General features: G+C 40.3%; 1 protein-coding gene across 5 annotated transcripts in view; it reads right to left on the bottom strand.

The window, feature by feature from the left end:
* The window catches only part of TTC7A (tetratricopeptide repeat domain 7A), a 163,581-nt gene that overhangs the window by 61,178 nt on the left and 79,005 nt on the right, over window positions 1-23,398 (bottom strand). The gene's annotated exons all lie outside the window — the stretch shown is intronic.

Raw genomic sequence — 23,398 nt, 5'->3', positions numbered from 1 at the left:
TCTCCACAAGAGTAATTCAGCTACCACTGCTCCACGAGCTATGACTGCAACAGCACTGTACAGGATGAGTTTTCAGAGAGGTAGATTCTTGCCTATGTAACGTTCACATTATGAAGGTAATTTTCTAGACTTAGCCCCCCAATAAAAGGCACCTAGAAAGTTCCTGTACATAGCGTAGAAAGGAAACTATGCATGGATCCAAACACTGTTTCTCAAGACAAACATGTCTGCAGCCAGTTCTTTTTGGTCATTCGGTTCCTTATGGTTCACTTGTGATGCTGAGTGCAAATATGATTCATTATTAATACAGCCCACCCAGAAACTGCTACTTACACTTAGAAAGAGGCCTTGAAACAAATCCCCCTAATCCACTAAACACATGCAGGTCGTCACTTAAAAAACAACAACAAAGCAACTAATAGTCTGCTGGAAGAAAAAACACAATTACTTGCTGGAAAAGAAAGCACTGAAAGTCTTCGTCTCGATCTTTCTCTAGAACTAAGCCATATCTGGCTATACCCCAAAAATCGAGGCACAAAAATGAGTGATCAGCATTTATTTTTTTTTCCTTTCCTTTCAATTAGATTGTTCATTTTGAAGCCTAGATTTGCAATATTTTGCTTTTCTTTAAGAACATAGGAATCGAGCTAGCTGTTAGCAGAGGTGATGAAAGCCCTGGTCTTTCTCTTATCTCTCTGTGTTATATAGGATCCTTTGGGTGACACATCTGAAAGGAACTTCAACCTTCCTCTCACCCTGATGAGGAGCTGGCAACAAAATGATTTTGTGTCATCAAAAAACACACACATTTCACTCTACATCTAGCCTGAGTAAAGACAATTTTCACAACTGTTTACAACAAAATCTGGAAACACTTAAGCACAAAGGAATTTTTCCTTTTGGTTCTGAAAGCAAACTGCTAGGAGAATGAAAGCATCTGGCTCAGCTCACAGAACGGTACGCTGGTAAAAACCAAGATGTTAACCTGATTCCCACAAACCTTCTCACCAGAAAACAAGAAATTTCTGACTAAAAGCTACTTTCCAAAAGCAATGCTAACTTTGTGACATGAAGGAAAAGCACCAACTTTGGTCACAGCACTTGCATTTCACTCACAGATGTGACAAAGTCACAGACTGGCAGAACTCACCATGATTATCTGACCTGCCTGGGCCATCAGATCTAAGCCACCCGTTTTTTCTGTTTACTTTCATTGTCACAAGATGCTGGATGGAGGTTTCCATCATGCAGATACAGCAGTGCTTTACCAAATGTTAACTGACTGCACAGCCAAATTACTACCCTCACACTAAATAGAAAAAGAAGATTACAGTCTTGCTATGTGGAGTGCTGACATCAACTTCTTCCATTAGGACTATATACTAGACATTGTGTTGGAACATTTTGAAAGATTTTAAACTGAGGTTTAGTTTGCAAGTATTGGGTCGCTGTTTTTTTGTTTGTTTGTTTGTTTGGGTTTTTTTTCCATTGCATTGGACACTGCATGAACACCTAGAAAACGAAAGGACAGTTTTCAAGCCTCCAAATGCCAGGAGCTACACAAAAATGTGCATTTAGCAGTGCTATCTCAGGGGTGTAATGGAAACCCTGGTGTACTGCATTGCACTCAGGGCAGGCAGTGGGACCAGCATCATATGGCCCATATGACACGCAAGAGCCACGCTCTGTTCCCTGCAGGGTAGACAGCGGGAATAATTTCTGCAAAGGTTATTCATCAACATCTTCCTACTATTTTTTATATTTAATCTATTAATGCTGGTGCTCACAACTTCAGAGTAATCTGTGGACAGGAAGGAAAGGAGGTTGGGACCCCACATAACTGTCACCACTTTTAAAGCCTTTTCTCCTCTCTTGGGCTTGATCCCTCAGGATGTCATCAGATGTGCCCTTGGGTAAATCCAGCCAGTCCTGATTAAATGAAAATTAATTTGGAAGGGCAGAACTGAGAGCTACCATGCTGTCACAACCACTGGACTCTCCATTTACAGAAATGAAAAAGGAAACAAGGCCTAGGCTCTCTAATTGCTGATCTGAGATCCTGCCAGACAAGAAAAGAGCATTTACAGGACAAAACCAAAGTACTTTTTACGCTGCCAATTCCTCCTCTCCCCAAAGACTGCAGAACTGGATGTTTCATTTACACTTCTCAACTGTTGTGCTTTTCAGAAAAGCTTCTAGGAGATGCAGTTTAGGCAGCTTTTAGAGGAAAGGATATCAGGACTATGGTTACTGAAGTGGCATTCAACATCAGCCTCCAAGTCACCTTAAACTGTAACCAACTCCATGTCTTCTGCCTGAGAAGGTGAGTCTGAATCCTGTGTCACATCACTAAAATAGAGTGAAATACCTTCCAAGTAACCTGGTGTCAAAGTAATAAGAAGTGATAGTGTGCTCATAGTTGTATAAATTATACAACAAAATATGGTAAAGCAGAACTCTCCCCACAGGATTAGTAAAATATTTCTACCCAACCTAACACATTAACAGAATCTTCCATATCAGAGATATTTGGAGCTAACAAAAAAACTGCGTCACACACCCACTGTATTAAGAAGTGAGAACCACACAAAATTCAGCTTTACTATAAAAACGATATGCTTAGTTTAAACAAGGCATTTGTTTCTTTTTAAAATGCATCATGCACTGCTGTCAAATAGACCTCACTCCTTCTATCGCTTTGCTTTGGGGCAATATGATTTACTCCATTTTGGCGCTGCTCCAGCAAAGCACTTACAAAAGGTCTTCATCTTTAAGCATGAGCAGTCCTGCCGAAATCAACAAGTCAATTACTCCTCCACTTAAAACTAAGCATGTGCTCAAAGACCTTGGTAGATCAAGCTCTTTTTGAGGAGAAAGATTACGAGAGTCTCTCACAGAGGACACAGTGCAAACATGAGTAACACTAGAGGGGCCAGAGCCTGTCCACTGATATTTCAAGCTCACTGTCCGTGCCTCTCAGTGAAGGTGACGACGGAAATCAATCTGCAAAAGCCAAGAATGTTGACTCTGAGGTGTGTGTGGGCAAGTTTTAGCCTGTGTCCTGGCTATGGCAACCCACCATACAGTATGACAGCTCAGAAACAGTGCTTTTTGTAAGAAGATGTTGTTCAGCGAGTTACGGGAGAGAAGGTTTCTCTGCTAGCTGGGAAAAAATGGCAAAGACATGCTGGAAAGGTGAAAGAAGTTACAGGAATGAGGCAAGCAGATAAAAGCTCCTTTACTTCAGGGAAAGCCCCACAGAATCTAGAACAAATTCATGTTGTGGTAAGTAGACACAGAACTGCTGACTTCACTGCAGAAAATCTGAGAGAAAGAAATGGATATTTTGCTACCAGCAGGAATCATATTTATCTACATCTGCAAAGCAAAGCCATGATGTAATTACAGTCTGTGTTAGCACCACTGCCAGCTGAACACAGCAGCAGGAAGATACAGGAGCATGACCTTTAAGGCAGACCTAGAGCTAGACTTCAGCAGTCAGAAGTGCTATGGAATGCGCTGCTGCACTTTCACTCCCTCCTTTACTGGTGAGCTTGTTTACCTAACAAAACCTGTGCTTACCATTTGGTGCTACACAGCACTCTGCCCTAAGAAAATGATAAAACTGCATTCATGGCAACACTGGCCTGCTTCTTCACCACAGCTTGTTTTTGCAAACATATTACCAAAGTTCCTTAGCACAAAGCTAATTGCAGGGTCAGGTCTCGTAGTCCTTAATCTGTGTCAGGTCTGAGAACATGCAGACCTGAGACTGGCAGCTTTTCATCATGTTACCTTCCCAGTATAGGCAACAACAGGCTGACATCCTATCTTCATACCTTTCTACAACTGTTACTCAGTGTCAAAACCAAACTCAAGATGCACACCATCAGCACTGTATGTTTCCAGTTATGTGCAGTGAGGTGCTGGTACAGGCTGCCCAGAGAGGCTGTGGGTATCCCACTCCCAGAGGTGTCAAGGCCAAGGTTGGATGGGGCCCTGGGCAGCCTGAGCTGGTGGTGGACAGCCCTGCCCACAGCAGGAGGTTGGAAATGGGTGGGCTTTAAGATCCCTTCCAGCCCAAGCCATTCTGTGATGTTATGATTTCAACACACAATGGAAATACAGTCCAACCAACTGTATTTTTTTTCAAATAAATCCAGTTTCTTCAGTGTATGTACAGACACTGAGTTATGTGTAAAGCCCTTTAAGCATTTCAGCTTAACTGGAATAGTTTTTGTTTTTTCAGCACAAACATATAACTAAGCATAGAACAGTACTTTAGATTTTCTTCCTAAAAAAACTGTACTCATCAGCCCACTTACAGAATGCATATTCACAGCTTGCCTCCTTGATTACTACTTCAGCACAAGGTTTTCTTAGGAGAGAGTTGCACACAACCCTGCTGAACACAGATAGAATTTGGAATCTTGCAGGCTCTATTGTAGCATTGAAGATTCATTTCTTAGCTTTGCTGGAAACTTCAATGTTGCACATACGACTCCAGCAGGTGCGCATTACAATGTACAAATAAGCTGAGTCACTGCTCCTGACTAACAAAGAAATGCCAGCATCGTCTCTCAGCCTGTCAGAAATACCCAACAAATTTCACTAACTGACAACAAAAACAGAAAACCTCAAGAGAAAGATGAAAAACACAGCCAAGGTTAAAAAGAAGAAAAAAGAAAAAGAAAAAGAAAAAAAAAAAAGAGATAATCCATGGAAGATATAACCTTAAATCAGATTAATGGTTTATTTTTCTACAGTATCTGTTACACCTACTCTCTTCCCAACATGACAGGTCTTCCAGATGTGCTGATAAAAGATGACACAGTATTACAGGTCTCAAGCACTGTATGTGTGATTAACAAAATCCTTGAGGGAAAACATGCACAGTTATTATATTCCAAGCATTCAAAAATGGCGACATTTGGCCTTCTTAACAGTAATAGCCTGAAAACGCTCCTCAGTCAGCAATCATAAATACAATTTAAATACTACAGAGTAAAATAAGCTGTTGAAAAAATGTCTCATTGATACAGTTCAGTACAGGTGAGGGGATTAGTGGTGTGGGATTCCTTTTTTGATTCTTCATTCACAGGTTATAGAGACCTTTTGTTTTTTGGAGAAATAGTCCAGCACTTCACAACCACTGATCTTCGTGTATTTTTAACACCATAGTGCTTTATAGAACTGAGCTCTATTCCATAATTTGGAGCAGCTGCAGTGAAACAGCTACAAGAACTGAACAATCAGGACCAGAGAACCGAAGGGAGTCAGCTCTGTTCAACTGAAATGAATGATTTTCATCATTTCATACTAACTGGGGATCTGGCACTCAAGTTTCCAGTCAGAAAAGCTGAGGCAGGCTGTCTTCATCTCCCTAAAACCAGCACAACTCAGATAAACCCAGAAGTGAAGTACAACGTCAGTGCAATTTGATCAGTTTGTACCAGCTGACTTCCTCCCTTATCCCTTTAAATAAACCATAGATTTTCAGAATTCTAGCCCACAAATTAAAAAAAGGAATGAGCTGCTTGAAAGACTCTCGGTGACTCACCAAAAAAACACAACTGTTCAGTTCTTCCATAAGGATACTGCAACTGAAAAAAGGAAAGGAAGAGAAGCGATGACAAACAGCAAGCTCCAGCCTTTCACAAGGAAAAGCTTTATATTTTCCCTTTTCCTTTGTGCCAAGAAGCCTTTCATGGAAATGCCTGGCTTATTCTGTGGGGCTGCTGACGCTGATTGGTGATGCAGCCCTGCAGCTGATCTGAGAGGTGCCTGGGGGCAGACGCTGCACCTCCAAACCCATCCGAGACGGGAGACAGAAAGGGGCTGGACTGAGCTCTGTCGCACCTGCTCCTGCTGACAGGACATAATGACATCTCCACATTTATTCTGTTTCATGTATCCTGGTAATTCAGTACAGAGCGCTCTGCAGAATAAGAGAACTGAGCATACTGGGATAAATGAGAAGCGTGTATTTATAATCTGTGCCTTCTGATAAGCAAGCAGCATGTACCAATGTTTCCTTGAACAGATGTCAACCTCAAAGTATAACAGTATCATATCTGCCCTGTGTTTTACCATTAGGCATTAAAAATGCTTTGCATTTATGTATGCCTCTGTTTTCCCTCTTGAATGAGGCTATCATGAAAGCCAACTATAACCCAGAGTGCACAATTTGATTTCTGTTTCCCTTCCTTTCTAAACCAATACATCCAACACACAGGCAGAGTGTTCCTCCCTGCTCCCATCACAATAAGAGCACTGTATTTGCATTATTGTGTCCTGAAGTATCTTGCTGAAAGGATACCCAAAGTCACTGCACAGAACTCATTCACTCCAGTGCAACTGAAAGCACTCAGGCTCTCAATGACCTGATCGTCAGCTTTGCCTCGGGAAGGCTTAACAGAGCCTGTCATTGTGCATGTGATATATCCTACCATAATTAATTCCCTCAGGGAATGACATCCAGAGGAAGCACAGTTCAAATACACACTGTGCACCTGAAATTTGACATTTTGCATCAGAACCCCAGGACCAAGATGCATCTGGGGAGAATGCGACACTTTTATTTTTCTTGACTGCAACTATATGCCGTTAACTAAATCCAGTTGTAAAGAGAAGGGCTTAAAAACTATTGAACCATATAGATAAAAATCAGTGTTCTTTGTTCTTGAACAGATTTGATTCAATTCATTAGAAATCCAGAAGGTGTTTAGAATTACCATGTGCCATTTAACAGAATATGAAGTAATAGCTTCCTTCAGCCTTACTGGAAAAGATTCAAAGCTGTAATCCTTTTTCAAGTAATTACCCTGTTTATCAGGCTTCAGCACAAGATGACCCCAAGCAGAAGAGAAATGGAGTACCCAGCTATGAAAACTTCACTAGATACACATAGCAAACTGAACGGTGATGAGAGCACAATGCATGTATTTGTCAAGTCATGATTATGCTAAATTACAGGTACGAGAAAGGGCATGAGCATGTGAAAGTATCAAGTCCACCTACCACGTAAAAGGGTCTTTGGGGGGGGGGGGGAAGAAGGCAGGGAGGGATGCTGCCCGAGTGAAGCAGCTCCTCAAACCTGCAGCAGTGAATTAATGCTTTCACATACCCTGTGGTTCTGACTCAGCCACAGCCCACTCTGTGTGGCTACCTAGGGAAACAGCTAAGAGAGGGGATGTCAGTGGGTGATGTACAGAGCTGGTACAGCTTACTGCCATGCTGCCTGAGGAGGCATGTGAGAGCATTTCACTTGTGCAAACCCAGCACCACACAACTATATCCTTGCTTGGGATAACTATGATATTTGCTACCCAGGAAATCCTGCATCAGCCTGCACAAGTTATTTTCCTGAGCAGAAACAACAGCATAAATTCCAACACACTAACTGTACAATACTGTGAATTATGTCCCCAAAGTCAATTCCTGTACAGAACGTTCAAGACAATAGCCTTAAGTATCTGTCTCCAGGAATCCCTGCAGAAGTTACTAAAAGCACGAGCACATGAACTTCAGGGCACTTTTAGCATGAATGAGACGCAAAATGGATTAATTCAGAGAAACATGGTCTCTGTTAGAAGCTGACAGGTTCCTTGATGGGTCAGATCTGTGATTCCTTATGGCATGACTGAATTTGGTCCTTGTGCTTTTTTACTTCCACCTTGTTCCTTATTTATAATAAACTTCCACAGTAGCTGCATTTGCCTGTCTGATATAGATATAGGCCTTTTCATTTTAAATCTTCCCCGGTCCCCTTCTGCTCCCACTCTATGCCAAGCTCACAGCTTTGTTTGTCAGGTCTCTCCACATATTAACTTATTTTCCAGGTAGTACCTGCTACTCAGTCATTCTAAGTGCAGGATTTTCAGTGTCATTCTAGTTATGCTTAAGCTTCTCTACTGAAAACTGTAAATAACGTCATGCACTTAATTCACTCAAATCTGGTGAAGTCTGCTTCAGTAAACCTTGCAGATCCATGTATTTCAGACTACCATCTGTTCTAAGCGTGGTTTGCCGTTTCCAAGGGATACAAATTCTGATCGCTATATTCAGGACTAGAGCCAATGGGCATCTGCAGCCTGAAGTACAAAAATATCACCTTTGCAAAGCCACTGCATGGCAACAATCCTAGCACATAAATTTCCAAGTCCATAAAAGTTATCATCTAGATACTATTTAAGTTGTAAAACATAATCTACTCGGTTTGCTTCATAATACAGTTTTTGTTGAAGTTATTCCAGCAAAGACAACCCTGGGAAACGGATTAAGCCACTGAAACATTTCTCCCCTAAGCTGCATGTGCTCTCTTGTTAAATTAACTAATTGCATTGATGCGGCTGCATGGCACAGCTTGGTACAGCTTTGCACCACTGTGAACCATCTCCCACCTTTTAAGCACCATGCTTCGTGTTGCTCCATGCACCTGCAGCAGCAGATACTAGAGGTTTCATTCAGGTATATCAGTTTTCTCTATCTATATTGCAAAACTTCCCTTGCAACCAAAAAAGCACAGCCAGGGCACTGGACTCAATCCTCCCTCTCCCCTCCCACGGGTTGTTGTGCCTCAGGACACATTCACATGACAAATTTTTCTTTTGCTGCCATAAATAAAAATCAAACTGCAACTCATTTTGCCAAGTGAGCAATTTTGTTGCTTATTACTGCTACTCAGGAAGAAGGTCTAAACTACAGAGTGAAAGAAACAACATAACCATTCTGCTTGGGTCCTTAGTCACTTTTTTCCTTGCATTTTAGAGTGCAGGCCAGTTCCAAAGCACCTAGGAATACTTTTTATGGGCTGGGAGAAGAAGGAAGGGACCTCCTTGGAAGCCATGATTGCTTCTGACCTACTTCTGACTGTTGCAATGCTATCTGCTAACGCTATTACAATCCAGAACAAAGTTGTGACCTACAGTTTTAGGATCTTTGTTCTAGAGAATCCAAGAGATGAGCCAGTCCAATCCACAAGCATTAACTTGTGGACCACAAATCAAGAGCATAATTCTGCAGTTACGTCAAACAAAACAAAACAAAACAAAACTTCTACTGTTAAAGCTGCTATAGAACAACACAAGCTTAAATACTCTTGGGAAAACAGCACAAGCTGATATGATATAAAATGAAGCCTGAAACTTACTGCCTGCATTAACTCATCCTATTACTGATTTATAAAACAGAGAGAGAAAGGCAAAAGTTCAGGTTTTCATTAATAATCCCAACCAGAACAGTGCAGCAAGATGGAAAGCTCAGCCAGTTCTACTAATTTTAGAAGGTTTCTATTATAGGATTTAGTGCTGTAGCTGACTTAGGGGGAGTAAAAGAAAAATTCCAACCATCAAATGAAAGAGATGTATTCAGTAATATCTGGCCAGCTTTCCTTAATACATTGAACTAAATTGCTTTTATTTGGGTCTTTAAGATTACATTCATCCCCTTAAGATTCATCCTTTTTAATACCTGCTCCCATATTTTGTTAGAACCATTAAATCATTTTAGATGAAGTGTAAACCCCAAGTTTTAATTAACTGAAGATATTAAAGAGTCTATGTCACAATTTTCTACGAATGCAGGTGTTAAATCATATGATATGGTAAAACTCCAGTGCTGGTCTTTACGTTCTGCCTCTCTACAACCATCTCACCAACTTGAGCTGGGCAGATTATTCTTTCTTACAGCTTAATCTGACGTTTGCTATGCTATTCCCTGTTAAACTGCTGCTCTGCCCCATCTTTTCACTGGTGTACAAAGTGATCACAAAACATGTGATACATCACGAGGACACTGGCAAGGTCAAAGAGAATGTTATCAGAAGGAGGTGGGGCCTGGGGTTGGTATGATTTACTATAGCAATATACTATCTAGGAAACACAGTTTTGCAAGAGAATGACTGTTTCTTTCCAGCTTACTGGTAGACAAACACTTTTCTTACTGTAGAAAAGGGGAATTACCAGACTTTCTAATTCTATCAGAACAGGTTGCCCAGGGAGGTGGTGGAGCTCCATTCTTGCAGCTGTTCATGGAATGTGTAGATGTTGTTCTGAGGGACATAGGTCTGCAGGCACAGTGGTGATGGTTTGATAGTTGGACTAGATGATCTTAGTCTGACCTCAATGATTCTATGATTCTCTGCAGGAACAGCCTCAGAAAACTACATAAATGCATCAGACAGACTTCCTATGCACTTCAAAAAGCCAAATAACAGTCAACACTTTTCTCTGCTTTCCCTTGTTTTCCACATCTCCATTTGCTTGCATGCTGCCCTTGCTGCTAAATGGCTAGCGAATTATTAGGAGCAAAAAGCTGTTGCTTGAAAGAGGAGATACACTTCAGTGCAAAAAAACATTTAATTTTATTAGAGGTTCATGCACTGAAAGTGTCACCAACCCACTTGAACAGAAAATTAGTCAACTTTAGAAAAGACAATTATTCAGAAAAGCTAGCATAGGATCAAGGATCTCTTTAAAAACTAGTGCTTTTTTGGTTTATTAAGTTGGGATAAGGACACTTGCACACAGACCGTCCAAATGCTATTACAGCTTTGAGGTGGCAAGGCCAGAGTCTGACACCACAATTTCAGCTTGCTTCAGCAAATGCCATTCTTCCTTTAAAAATGTACTCCTGCTCCTCATATAACATTGGTTTGGCAAAAGAAAAGCTCTCAACCAAGGTTTTATGTTACCATTTTATTTATGGGATAATAATTCTTTCTGCCATTATATAAATGGCTGTCGCTTTTAGGCTAGGATTCCCTGCTCTGCTAAGGAGATTGATTCCTGCAGGCCCCCCAAGACCCCAGCCATTATTGCACCTCCAATACATGCACATTTGGATGGCTGCACTGATCACCTCTTGCAGCATCCCTCATTACCTTCCTTACTCATTTTGCTGTCATCTCTTATGAATGCCAATGACCTCGTAAGACAGAGAAACAATGTGTGTTTATAAGACTCTTCATTAAATGCAATAAACTGCTCATTTCCCCAATGGCATTTAATTCCCTACAGCTTTGCACCGCCCTGTCCATCCCCCTGGAGCCATGAGCCATGTGGCAGATCCCCACCATGTCTGCTTGCTGTCCTGCTGCCAGCCTGAACACAGCACAGCAAAACACTGCACCTACTTGTCTGGGTTTCCCCGTGCAGCCATTTGCTCCTGGGAAAGTTGGGCAATAATATTAGTTGACGGGATGTCTACCATTCCACTAAAACCTGTTTCAAATCAGACAGTATTTTCAAAAGCGTTCAATGTTATAAAAAGCCCAACTGCACTATTTTCTTTAGGAAAGCAGGTTAAATAATAAACAATTAGAATGTTTCCATTCAAAGGGAAAAAATGGAACAAGTCCCTCCACAGATTTTTATGAAAAAAAACAAAACAAAACAAAAAACAATACATTGAAAGCAAAGAAATGACATTTTCTAAAACAAAAAAAAATCTTTGATAAGATGGTAGTAACTATGAAAATAGCATTCCACTAAAAACTGATAAATACATGTATTTCAGGGGTTGGATCAGAGACTGATGTCCTACTGGCTGGAAATTTTCCTTCATTAGCCAGAAACTTTGTTTTGTTGCTATAGTTACTCTCACTACAAGTGGCCCTGACTAAGGCTGGAGGTATTTGTTACATAAAACCTCCACGCAACTACAGCCTTAAACTTCAGAAACTACCGGTCCTGCTTCAATCTCTATTCAAAGACCAAACTTGACATGCTTTAGTGATGATTACTGTGTACTCTGGAGAAGCAGTTTAATGGCACTATTAAACTGCTGCAAGCATAAGCAGCATTGTTCACAATACATACCAAAGCCGTTGTCAGTGCCAGAAGGAATTTAGAGGACCATGCACAGAACAAGACACGCAGCAACTTCCTCCCCAGCCAATTATGCTGTTAGCAGCAGCTGTCATGTACAAGAGAAAGTGGCAATAAAGTTTAATAACATTTGTTGAGAGGCCTTTGAATTTCATGGAAAAAATGCATGTAACGTATTTTGAAGAGCAGTTGGTAGGAAAGGCACATACTGAAGCACTGTGATTTTTTGTTTTGCCACTTGTTTGTTTTTTTTTTAACCAGCATAGTTTGATAAAGTTTAATTTCAATAAGAAAAATATATGATCTCTCCCTTGGCCTTTAACATATTCTAGTTTCACATTTTTGTTTTTCTTCTGGGAAATATTTTCAGCCATGTTATTATGTATATTATTGGAAAAGTGGCTTATAAGATCCCCAGTGGAAACAGAGATGACAAGTCCTCACTTCCTAAGATAGCCAGTGGATGCTCACACTCAGCTACTATGTCCCAGTCAGATTCAGGCCATCTGCATTATTCTCAGGTGTATTTTTTCCCCTACTTGGGTAGGGCATATCAGCTTTGCCAGAGAGGCTTTCCTTCTCCTTTGCTTGAAATCTAGACAAGGTGCTTTTTATTAAAAGGCCATCAGTCCAAAGAGATCCTGCTTGCAAGCAGAGATAAGCACTTACAAGTGCTGAGGACAGAAAATGCAGTCCTGTTTGTATACTTGTTTTCCTGCAGTAAGCATCTCTCTCAGGTTGGGGCAAAGCCGATCACTAGTAATTTTTCTACTACAGTGCTGATGCAGGGCTATTTAGTTAACTTCTACAATGACAGATACAGCCATGTATGCTCCAAAGCTTAAGCTTCAAGCAATTCAAAAGTTACGGAAGGCTGGAAAGTTATATTTCTCCTGATTTTCCTTTTCCTTCCTCCCTTGCTGCTGACATGCTGTACTATTCTTAGAATGCAGAAATCAGCGGTGCTAATTTCGGAGTTCACACATCAGAGGAAACACTCAGAATTTATTCATTCATTTGTGAGAACCTGTATATGGTTTTGTCCTTAATCATACAGAAACACGCTTTTTTTTTTCTCATTCACAGCATCATTTGCAACCCATCTTGCGGCTTATTACAGCCCCATAAGTGCTGAAGAGCACATCTGCCCTACCCTGAAAGAAACATGATTTCCTTAAGGTGCTGTTTGGATACAGAACTGCTTCACTAGTTCTTCCCTGTAATAAGAGTGCTCAGAGTGACACCCAAAACCATGATTTCTGTCTCTTCCACATCTTGCAGCTAATCCCAGACTAATGGCGTAGTCCATGTAGGCAATTAATGAGTACCTGCTGGAATACATAATTTGTGCATACTACAGCTACCTTTTCCTGGTACTGCAACTTTACAATGCCTCCTTGCTTAACTATGCTAGAGAAAAAGAAGCAAATGGTTGCTCAGTAACAATGTTGCTTACACCAAGAATTTCCAGATCCACAGTACATACTACTGCCTTGTAAAATGAGACACCAGCTCACGTGCACAGATCAATTATATAGTATCAGAATTGAATATTGCTGTACCTAAAACGTAGTTTCTACTATCCAAAGTTCGCAGGAGAAAATCACCCAGTGTGAAGGCTGAAAAGGGGCATATATTGACTCCTCCCCTTATTTTTTTCTCAAGTGGACTTAAAAATGAAACCCCTTTCCAGCTGGCATTTCCAAACTGACAGTGTACAGCCCCTTGACATTGTTTATACCCTTGGCAACAAAGGAGATTCCAAACACTTCCATCTGCTTTAGCACTAGAGGAACAGCAGAATGTACCATCTAGTTTAGTTACAGAAGAACTTCTCCTGACTGAAAGACAATTCAGTATATGTATCCTGACTCCAACGTGCAGTTTTATGTGAATGAGTCCTGATGCAAAAAAACCAAACCAACCCACCCTCTCCAAGCAATAAACTCCCAATAAAGGAGTGCACAGCTCTGAACAAGCCTCTCCACACAAGAAAGCCACAGCTCTGGAAAGCAAGGGGGTGCGTGATCATTCATCACAGAAACACATCCTACTGTAGGCGTAGGAAAAGCACAGATTAAAGCCCTCCTACACTGATCAAAAGTCCCCCCAAGAGTGAGATCAGCAAACCCAGGGATCTCAGCCCCTCCTCATTCATCTTGCCCTCTAAACCATTCACATCTTTGTAATCCTTCTGTGGAGACTCCCTAATCGTGTTATACTCTTACAATGTGGGGCCCAAAACTGCACATAGTGCTAGAGGTAAGGCTGCACAGAGTGGGAGTGTTTGCAAGGAGCTTTAAGCCTTGGACACTTCTCTGTGCACTAGTATGTATTTGTGGGTTTGTGTTACCCAGGAGAACCTTCAGCATTTTTCTCATCTGCTACCTTGCCCTGGTTACCACTGACTGCTTTGCTCATCTAACTTGCAGTCACTGTTAATGTTTAGTTAAAGAGATGCTAAGGGCAGACTATGGGCTCTACAAGACTCAAGGCTGCAAGAGCAAACAGCTGGGCAGACAGCCCTAATAGGCCCATGTCCCCACAATGGCTCTGCCAGCAGTGCTCTGAGGAGCTGGGCTGCAGATCCCTGTGGGAAGTAGTTCCAGCAGTGCAGATATCTGCCATGCAACTGGCATACAACAGCTGTTTTAAGAGGATCTTGCATCTGGTGCACATCTCTTTTGCAGCATAATCTGGTAGGAAGCACCCTCCTTGTGGGTCAGGGCACCAGGCACACAAGGCTGGAGATGGGCAGAGGGCACACATTCCTCTCAAGTGCCATTTTCGTCACCCAGTGTCAAAGCAACCTCTCTGAACACTTCCTCTGCAAATACTCGAGGGAAGGTTGAAGGAGGCTTACTAACCTTAAAAGACAATCCCAGCACATATATCCTAACAGTTTTGTTTCACGTTGAGTTACATCATGTCTACTTTTCCCACTTAAACAAATTTATTAAGCCAAACAGTTGTTTTTTTTTTTTCTGTTCCACGCACCAAATATCTAATTCTTGAACATGACAGAACAACTGTTTGGGTAAATTCACAGGATGAGAGGCATGGTTTCCTCCTTTAACTGATCATACAGCTCCCCTGCCTCCCTGTGGAAGGACCAACTGGCTGCTCTTCTGTTCATCATACGCACTGCAGTGGCATGCCATATTCTCAGCTGGGCTCAGAGCCCTACTGTGCAGTATGTTCTACCAACACCTGAAAGACAGTGACTTTATTCTGAGAAAATACAAGAAAAACTACCAAACAACTTCAAATTATTGCAAGTGCTCAGATGGCCAGATTCCAGAGGAAAAAAAGATATGCAGGAGTCCTTTCACTATGAATTTCAACTGCAACTGCTTACTGCTATGATCCTCATTTGAGGTGCTAGTTACCAGCCTCCTGCCATTTCTCCAGCTGATAGAGACATATGGAGCAGAGGTCATTGCATTCGTTTCTTAGCCTGTTAAACTTCCAGCAGTTCATATTTCCAGGAGAAATATACAGCAAGAAGTCTGCTAATGACAATGACACTGGATTAGATCACCTAGCTCTCCATTCTCATATTTGTCCTTCCTCCAAAAATACGGTCATAAGACAAATTTATTCCTGAAGTACATACATAATAGAAAACTTCAAGCTAAGCTACAAATGAATAAGGCAAAGATTAAAATGACTCCCATTATCTTTTGGTTTGGGTTTGGATTTTTTTTTTTTTTTGTAAAATGTTCATATATGAGGAATATGTCTGTATGTTTTTATATTTAAAGGTATGATGGTAATTCAGAACTTCTACACTGCAGTCTCTCCATTACAGTGTCTCCACTCGTTGCTTTCTTTACTAAAGAAGACTAAAATATTAAGTAACACGAATATTGACTAATATTGAATAATATGACTATGTATGCTTACATACTGGGTTCTGCAGATGTTAATGATATTGTCAACAGAAGCAGAAGCAGAGTTATCACTTAAGAAGCAATTACTACTAGTGACTCTGAGAGAGTGAGGAGCAAAGGCTTTCTGTTTTCAGATGGCAAAAAACATTTGTGACTGAAAAATTGCTATGCTTAGTTTCTGTTCCCCAATGAGTTCTTTGGAAAGTCTAAATACTTTTCCTTCCCTTTCCTTTTCTCAGAAAATAATAAAAATCAATCTCTTTTGTGCTTTTCTCATTAGATAAACACTCCTAGGACCTTACAATAGAAATCACTCAAGTCTGGAATTTCCAGCTGGATATGAAAAAACACCCTTTCTCATCTGTAGAAAAATACAGCCTCACTGCATTGCAAACTTCTTGGAAAGTCATTTACTGCACCAAAGAGTAATTTGCTAAGTACGACATCCCTGCCTTTATGTATCTGAGCACCTGTGCTTTCCAGCAACAGTCATTCTCAGTGAACACTAATAAAGGTGATGTTCTTTGTTCCAAAAAATAAGTTCTAACCTAAAAATGAGACTTCTGCTCACCCTTCCATTTTCAAAGGTTTCAGTAAAAACAGAACTATCTGGTAAGACAAAGAAAACCAACATCTTTTCCTGTATACCTTTGGTGATTGGCTTATGGGAACTTCAAGAAGCACTTTCAGATTATCAGATCTGTATGTTTGATAACATACTTTCTTTTACCTTTTCCTTCACCTTCATCAGATATACAAAGATGAAAAATAGCCAAGCAAGGGCAACTTGCTTTCTCCTTCATATCTATAATTGAACAGTCTCAAAAGTATTTAGTTCAGAAAGGCTGTCATTGTGATGTCAGCAGAACCTGATATCTGAAGCTGCTAGTAAATGATGGCACCCTATGCAGCCTCCCCACGAAGCCTGGCAGTAGGTAAAGTGTGGAGCTGGGCTTCCTGTGCAGTCATTACCATCCTCCCCTGTTTCTCTGTTTGATTTCCAAGCAGTAAGAATGCCTCAGGTCCTCATTCTGGTCTCCATTACCCAGCTCTGCCTCTGGGGTTCACAAAAGTGTCCAGCAGAAACACAGTGATCCCAATCACCAAGCCCCTCCTTACCTGTCTGAATCCACGTGTGAACAATACAGATGAATTCCAGCCAGCAGAGTTCCTGGTGGCAATCTCACTCATCTGCTAATCCTAATCAATACGCACACGTTATTTTTCAATATACTCTGGCATTCAACATAGACACAGTCAGGGCTCCTAAACACTTCCTTTGAATATAAAGCAGAACACCCTACAGCCAGTGGAAAGAAAATGACATTTAGCAGGGAGAAAAGTGTGTGGGGGCAGGAACTGATAGGGCAGAATATACAACACACTGAAGTGAGCCAGCAGGAACTGAAAAACATCCATCTCCCTATTCAGATAGCAAACTAATGGAAAGGAATTAATTTTGAATAGATGAATACAGAACTGACATTTTGCTCTTTCAAAAAGCAGCTGTGCTGAATGGTCAAAAATTATTCTGTTAAGGCTTGACCCTTGAAAGAAGCACAAATTTTAAGATCCATGAGTAAGTTCACTAGTTATTACTATCACAAAGTGGTTTAGAGGTTTCATTTTCCTCTAGCTTATCAGTAGTCACTAAGCCTTAAACAAAATGTTAAGAACAACAAGCACACAGCAGGAATCAACAGGGAAGCCCATAAAATCTGAGCTTGAAATCTAAAACACAAAGTTAGTGACATTTCCTTATGGAATTTCCCGCTTTCACACAAATAAATCACTCTTAAGTACAGAACCTTGTGTATAGTGTTTCAAATCATATTCCTGCATTGTGAAAGTGATGCCTACGTATCTGCAGAACTTGCGTTACTTCTCCAGTGCCAAAAACAGTATTTGGAAGCCCTGTTGCTCTGCTCTCTACAAAGATCTTAAATGAACTGCAACAGCAATCATTTACTCAGGTGGAAGAAAAAAAAAGAGTTCTTAGAAATCTTTTTTTTTTTTTTTTTTTAACTCCAAAGGAAAGACTCAAACTGTTGCTTTTAAGGTTGGAAAACAGCATGGCTCCTTTCTTTCGTACTCTACCAAGAAAGCAAGTCTGCAGTAGGTTTCCACTCTAAGCTCTGTCAAATGCCTTTTATTAGTTTTCTGAAAGCTGCACTGTGTGGACATGGAAGTATCCCCAGGTATCACTGAATATCTCCATAAAATTGTAAAATGAATTGAGATGTACACTAACACACGGCATACACAGACACAAACCAAATAGGGGGATATTTATTCCCACTACATTAAATTGGCAGATAGAAGACTATCATGCTCATCTGCTGAATTTTTGTCTTAGATAAGATTGTCATCTTTAGAAAAGGGTGCATGACCTTGGATAACATAAAAGTGCTTTCTGTTTCCTTCTCATACAGGAAAAGAAAATTATCCAGAGCAAAAACCAAACCCAAACAAGCTAAAAGTGTGGAAATAAATCCAAAGTAGAAATAAACCTAGATTCCTAGTTCTAAAATTCTTCCAGCTTTTAAGTATCTATGTTACCACTAATAAGAGCCAGGAGACTAGCTTAAAGATTTTCTTTCATATATTTGGCATACAAATGCTCCGTATCATTCCCACTTCCCCAGAGTACAGTAATGATTATTGCAATATATCACTTGCTTTTTCTAATATTAATTTTATTGAGACAAAAACAGAACCTAACATACCAACAAAAGCAAATGTTAGTGGTTAGTACAGCAAAAACTCAATGCAAAACAACCCTTCTGATATATCTCCTTGTTCAAGTGAATCATAGATGCCTAAAATGTTTTGTATTCTTGTAGCACAGATCGGTCACATCATCCCAAGTACATACTCCCTTCTTTTTATTATTACTCTGTACTGTCACCTAAGGCATCACTACGGAGATGGAAACATTTGTGGGTTACTCTCATGAACCACTACAAGAAGTCAACTTACAAAGCTCCACCCTCAGGAGTTTTGAATATTCTAAGATTTGCGTAACATGATTATATGCTCCAGAAAAATATGAATTTATTGCTGCTTTAGCTCCTCAGGCCTTGTGCCCTTGAGGAGTTCAGAATACAATACAATATTCTGAGAATTTTAACAAGCTGTTTTTATCACCATGACTGCTCACAAGATGTACCAGGCTTCATTGCCTCTTGCATAATGATGAGATGGAGTCATATAAACATGATGATATGATTCTCTAAAGCCACGCTCTGAAAGCTAAGTGAAGCCACCACCACTTTCAGGAGAAAAGTGGTAAAACAGCACAGATAGTTGAGAAGGGGCTACAACTACGCTGACATAAAAACTGTAATACAGACTAGGTGTAACACAAAGGTTTACAAACCAGCAATTTAGGGACTATTGACTCCTTATTTTCCATGAAGATTAAAGGCAAAATGACAATTCTAATTTATGGTTTGTCAATAAGTAGTACTTGACTACTGTCCCCAAAGATGTTGCCCAAAGCAAGCATGAATTGTTTATTTTCAACATAAAATACATAGCCTAAGAACTAATAGAAAAACTGGAGATGACACATTAACAATGCACTTGAGATCTTGATTATATGCTGTTGGCTTTGTTTGTTTGTTTTGCAGTGAGCAGAAGCACCTGGTCAATGACATCACTTATATATCACATAATTGCTCTCTCAACAGTAAGTCTGCAACAGACTAGGACATATAAATCTTGCCAGATGATTACTTTACATGTCCTTAATGAAATCAGTACAGTAGTGATGAAGTCAAGGACATCTGCTGGCAGTAGACCACTTACAATCTAGAAGATGACTGTATTTTGAAGGCCAACCATAACAAATACCCCCTCTAAAACAACAAAAAAATGCTTTCTGCTAAAACACCATCACTAGCAATTCTCCAGGCAAAACTTACTTCATTTTATTGGTAGTATCCAGGATACATATTTAATATCTCTTGCCTTCTGAGTGTTTTGCACTACACTTACAGTAATTGCTTCTGTAGCATCAAGTACATTGACAGAACAAAAGCATCTGTAACTGACAGCTGTACTGCTATCAAACTGCAACCCACCTGCCTCTTTTTGCCTAATTCTGTGTTATTTCACTTTACAATGAGTTTTGAGACTGTAAGCACAATAGTGACTTACAGCTTAGGAAGAAAAGGCATATTAGAGGCTATTTATTTAAAAGCATTACAGCTCAGGAGTCAAATGTACAGCTGCTATGAAGATGAGATAATTTAACGAAACATGCACTGTCACACTGGGCAGTGACTAGAAATTGCTGGAAGTTATGCCTTCAGACTGTAGTGCAGGGTGCCAAGTAGGAGGGAAAATACAAGCCAGCAAACAACAGAAAAGGTTCTGATAAGCAGTCCAGGATCCATTACAGAGCAATAGAGTATCAGTAAAATTGATAGCCTACTTCCAGCTTTCTAACAATTGTTTTGTTTTCCAGTGCTGGGAGCTAACCAAGTATAATTAAAAGATGACCTAAGACCAAAACAGTCTCTGGAAGAATGGGAGAGTCAGAATGATAAAACCAATTTTACATTGGTAAAACAGGAAGGACAAAATATTGCTATCTGAAGATAAAATAAAACAAAAACACATCATCCAGTCTTTGTGGTAGCTTCTGCAGGCTATCAGACCTATGAGACTTCTGCACAAAACATTTTGTGAGATGCGAATACAGGCTTTAAAAATGGAAATCCTTTCTTTCTAAATAAACAATGCTTTATTTTAAGTAGATCATCTGAGGGATGCGAGGGATGCTCATTTACATTATTTCTTTCAGGTAAAAGATCAATCCTTAAGACAAGCCCGGGTAAGTAACCTCAGCTGATTCCATGTGAAACACTGACCTTTGAGTTAGAAAATAAACAAAGGAATTCATCTTAAGAAGGGCTTATAATTATCAGCATCACTGACCTACATGGGAAATACCTGAAGCTAGCAGGATTCTTTCCTCCTAAACATACTTGAGATTGTGGTAGACTTGCATTCACTGACTTATTTTAAGAGCATACCAACATCAGCAGGATACAAAAACATAAGGCTTTTTTCTAGACACTCTGCTTCTGTAAGAGTCAGCCATTTATCAGGAGACATCTCCCACATAAAGACTGCTATTATCTCTATTTTGCAGACTACACCAAGTTGGGAGGGAGTGTTGATCTGCCTGAGGGGAGAAGGGCACTACAGAGGGACCTGGATAGACTGGATCGATGAGCCAAAGCAAACTGTATGAGTTTCAATAGGGCTAAGTGTTAGGATCCTGCATTTTGATCACAACAACCCCAGGCAACCCTACAGGCCTGGGGAGGAGTGGCTGGAAAGCTGCCTGATGGAAAGGGACCTTGGAGCACTGATGGACAGTCAGCTGAATATGAGCCAGCAGTGTGCCCAGGTGGCCAAGAAGGCCAATGGAATCCTGGCTTGTATCAGGAATGGTGTGGTGAGCAGGGGAGTCATCCTGCCCCTGTACCCAACACTGGTGAGGCCTCACCTCGAGTACTGTGTTCAGTTTTGGGCACCTCAGTACAGAAAGGACATTGAGATGCTGGAGCGGTCCAAAGAAGGGCAACAAGGCTGGGGAAGGGCTTGGAGAATATGTCCTATGAGGAGAGACTGAAGGAACTGGGGCTGTTTAGTCTGGGGAAAAGGAAGCTGAGGGGAAATCTTACTGCTCTCTTCCAATATCTGAGAAGTGCTCACAGCAAGAGCAGGGGTAGTACCTTCTCAATAGTGACATAATGAGGGGAAATGGCCTCAAGTTGCGCCAGCGTAAGTTTAGGTTGGATATCAGGGAAAACTTCTTTACAGAAAGGGTTGTTAAGCACTGGAATAGGCTCCCCAGGGAGGTGGCTGAGTCACCATCCCTGGATGTGTTTAAAAACCATTTGGATGTGGTGCTCAGGGACATGATTTAGTGGAGGACTGTTAGTTAGGGTAGTATGGTTGGGTCATGGTTGGACTCGATGATCTTTAAGGTCTTCTCCAACTTGAGTGATTCTACGATATTATCTTTTTCAGCAATGATAAATATGACGCACATACTACGTATTTTGGTTGACCCTACCTTGCAATGTTTCCAACCTAGGTAGCTCTCATTCTTCCTCTATCTAGTCTTTTTCTGTCTTGCTTGAAGATGCATTCAAGTGCTCAAATTCAGTCATTTACAGTAAGACTGTAATGTAATGTACTTGTTACAACATGCAGTTTATCAAGCAATAGTGCTCTTCCTAAGTACATTTTTCTTGTAGTGCTTTTGGATATTCAGCTGTTCTTTAAAATTCTGCTCCAATAGCTAGATCCAAAACATTCAGCTCACCCCTCACTGTTCTCAGGGTCTAGTCTTTCTATCTCTGCTCACTATGCACCATACAGAACACTGAACTCTCATGTAAATGTGTAAGTTTAAGCATTTCATCAAGGGGCACTTCTAGACACATTTGGGTCAGTCTTATGGGGCTCAAACCAAAGGAAGTTGCATGTTAGCTTAGCAATGCAGTGTAGAGAACCACTCTAACCAACTACATGATTCTGAATTACTATTTCTTTAAAATACATACTGAAACAATTCAATTAAAATAAAAAAAAAAAGTAGGAGCAAACTCATCTTAATTATATACAGCAAGAGACCAAGGAAACAGTAGATGTTTGCAGTTTGGGATAACTGAGAACTTAATTTTTGTGTGTTATTTTTATGTATTATTTTCTCTTTTGTTTAGGATATACATTCAGGTAATACTTTCATGTTTTGCCATGTATAGTGCTCTAAGGTCCCTAAAAGCAGTTTTCATTTTTTATTGGCATACTGGTACATGCAATCAACCTATGCTTCCAAAAAGAGTTGTCATTACTAAAGGAACACTTAGGCACCAGATTACACAGTTGCCTGGTTCATATCAATGAGAACTGGGAAGAATATTCAACCACTTTTAAATATAGCTTTAAAATAATGCAGTAGAACTTGCCTATATCATTTACATGAGGTAATCTGTAGTTATTCCATGCAGTAGTTCAACATACCACAATTTTCCTTCAAGGCAGTAAAAACTAGAGCTACATAATAGCATCGGGACTCTCTCCCTACAAGGAAGTTTCACAAAGAGTAGAGCTCTCCTATCACAAGCTGTACTTAGATGCATTTTCAAAGACTGAAACAGTTGCAATAGTTGGTCAAAACTGTATATTTATATTATAAACATTATTATTTTTGCTTCTTCCTCCACTGGATTTTTGTTGTTCTTTTTTAATTTTCATTTTTATAAATGCTTTTTTTTTTCTTTCCATTTTTCTTTCTTCAACTCTAACATTCTTTCTCCATTCTCTCACTCGTCAGCTGGTGGGTTTAAAGAAAGACTCGTAGAGACAGGCTACTCAGAGCAGCTGAACACGAAGCCAGCCTTGCTCCTGCCCCCAGCATATCTGTAAATGAGGCCCTCTGCTAGTTGTGTTACATGAAACACTGTGTGCAACATGCAAAAGAGCACACATTCTAGCAACTCTGCATCTAGGAGTAAATATGAACCCGTGGTTTTCACTGTCACACTTCTCACAGAAATAAACCATTCTGCTTTTCCTTGCAAGTTTTTTTCCATGAAGATTGGCACTGAGAAGCAGAGGAGATGTTATTTCCTGCTTTAGAGGAATCAGATT

This window comes from Phasianus colchicus, chromosome 2, assembly GCF_987193195.1.
Source record: "Phasianus colchicus chromosome 2, bPhaCol1.hap1.1, whole genome shotgun sequence".
Classification (NCBI taxonomy): Eukaryota; Metazoa; Chordata; class Aves; order Galliformes; family Phasianidae; genus Phasianus; species Phasianus colchicus.
This window is presented reverse-complemented; position numbering and strand designations above follow the sequence as displayed.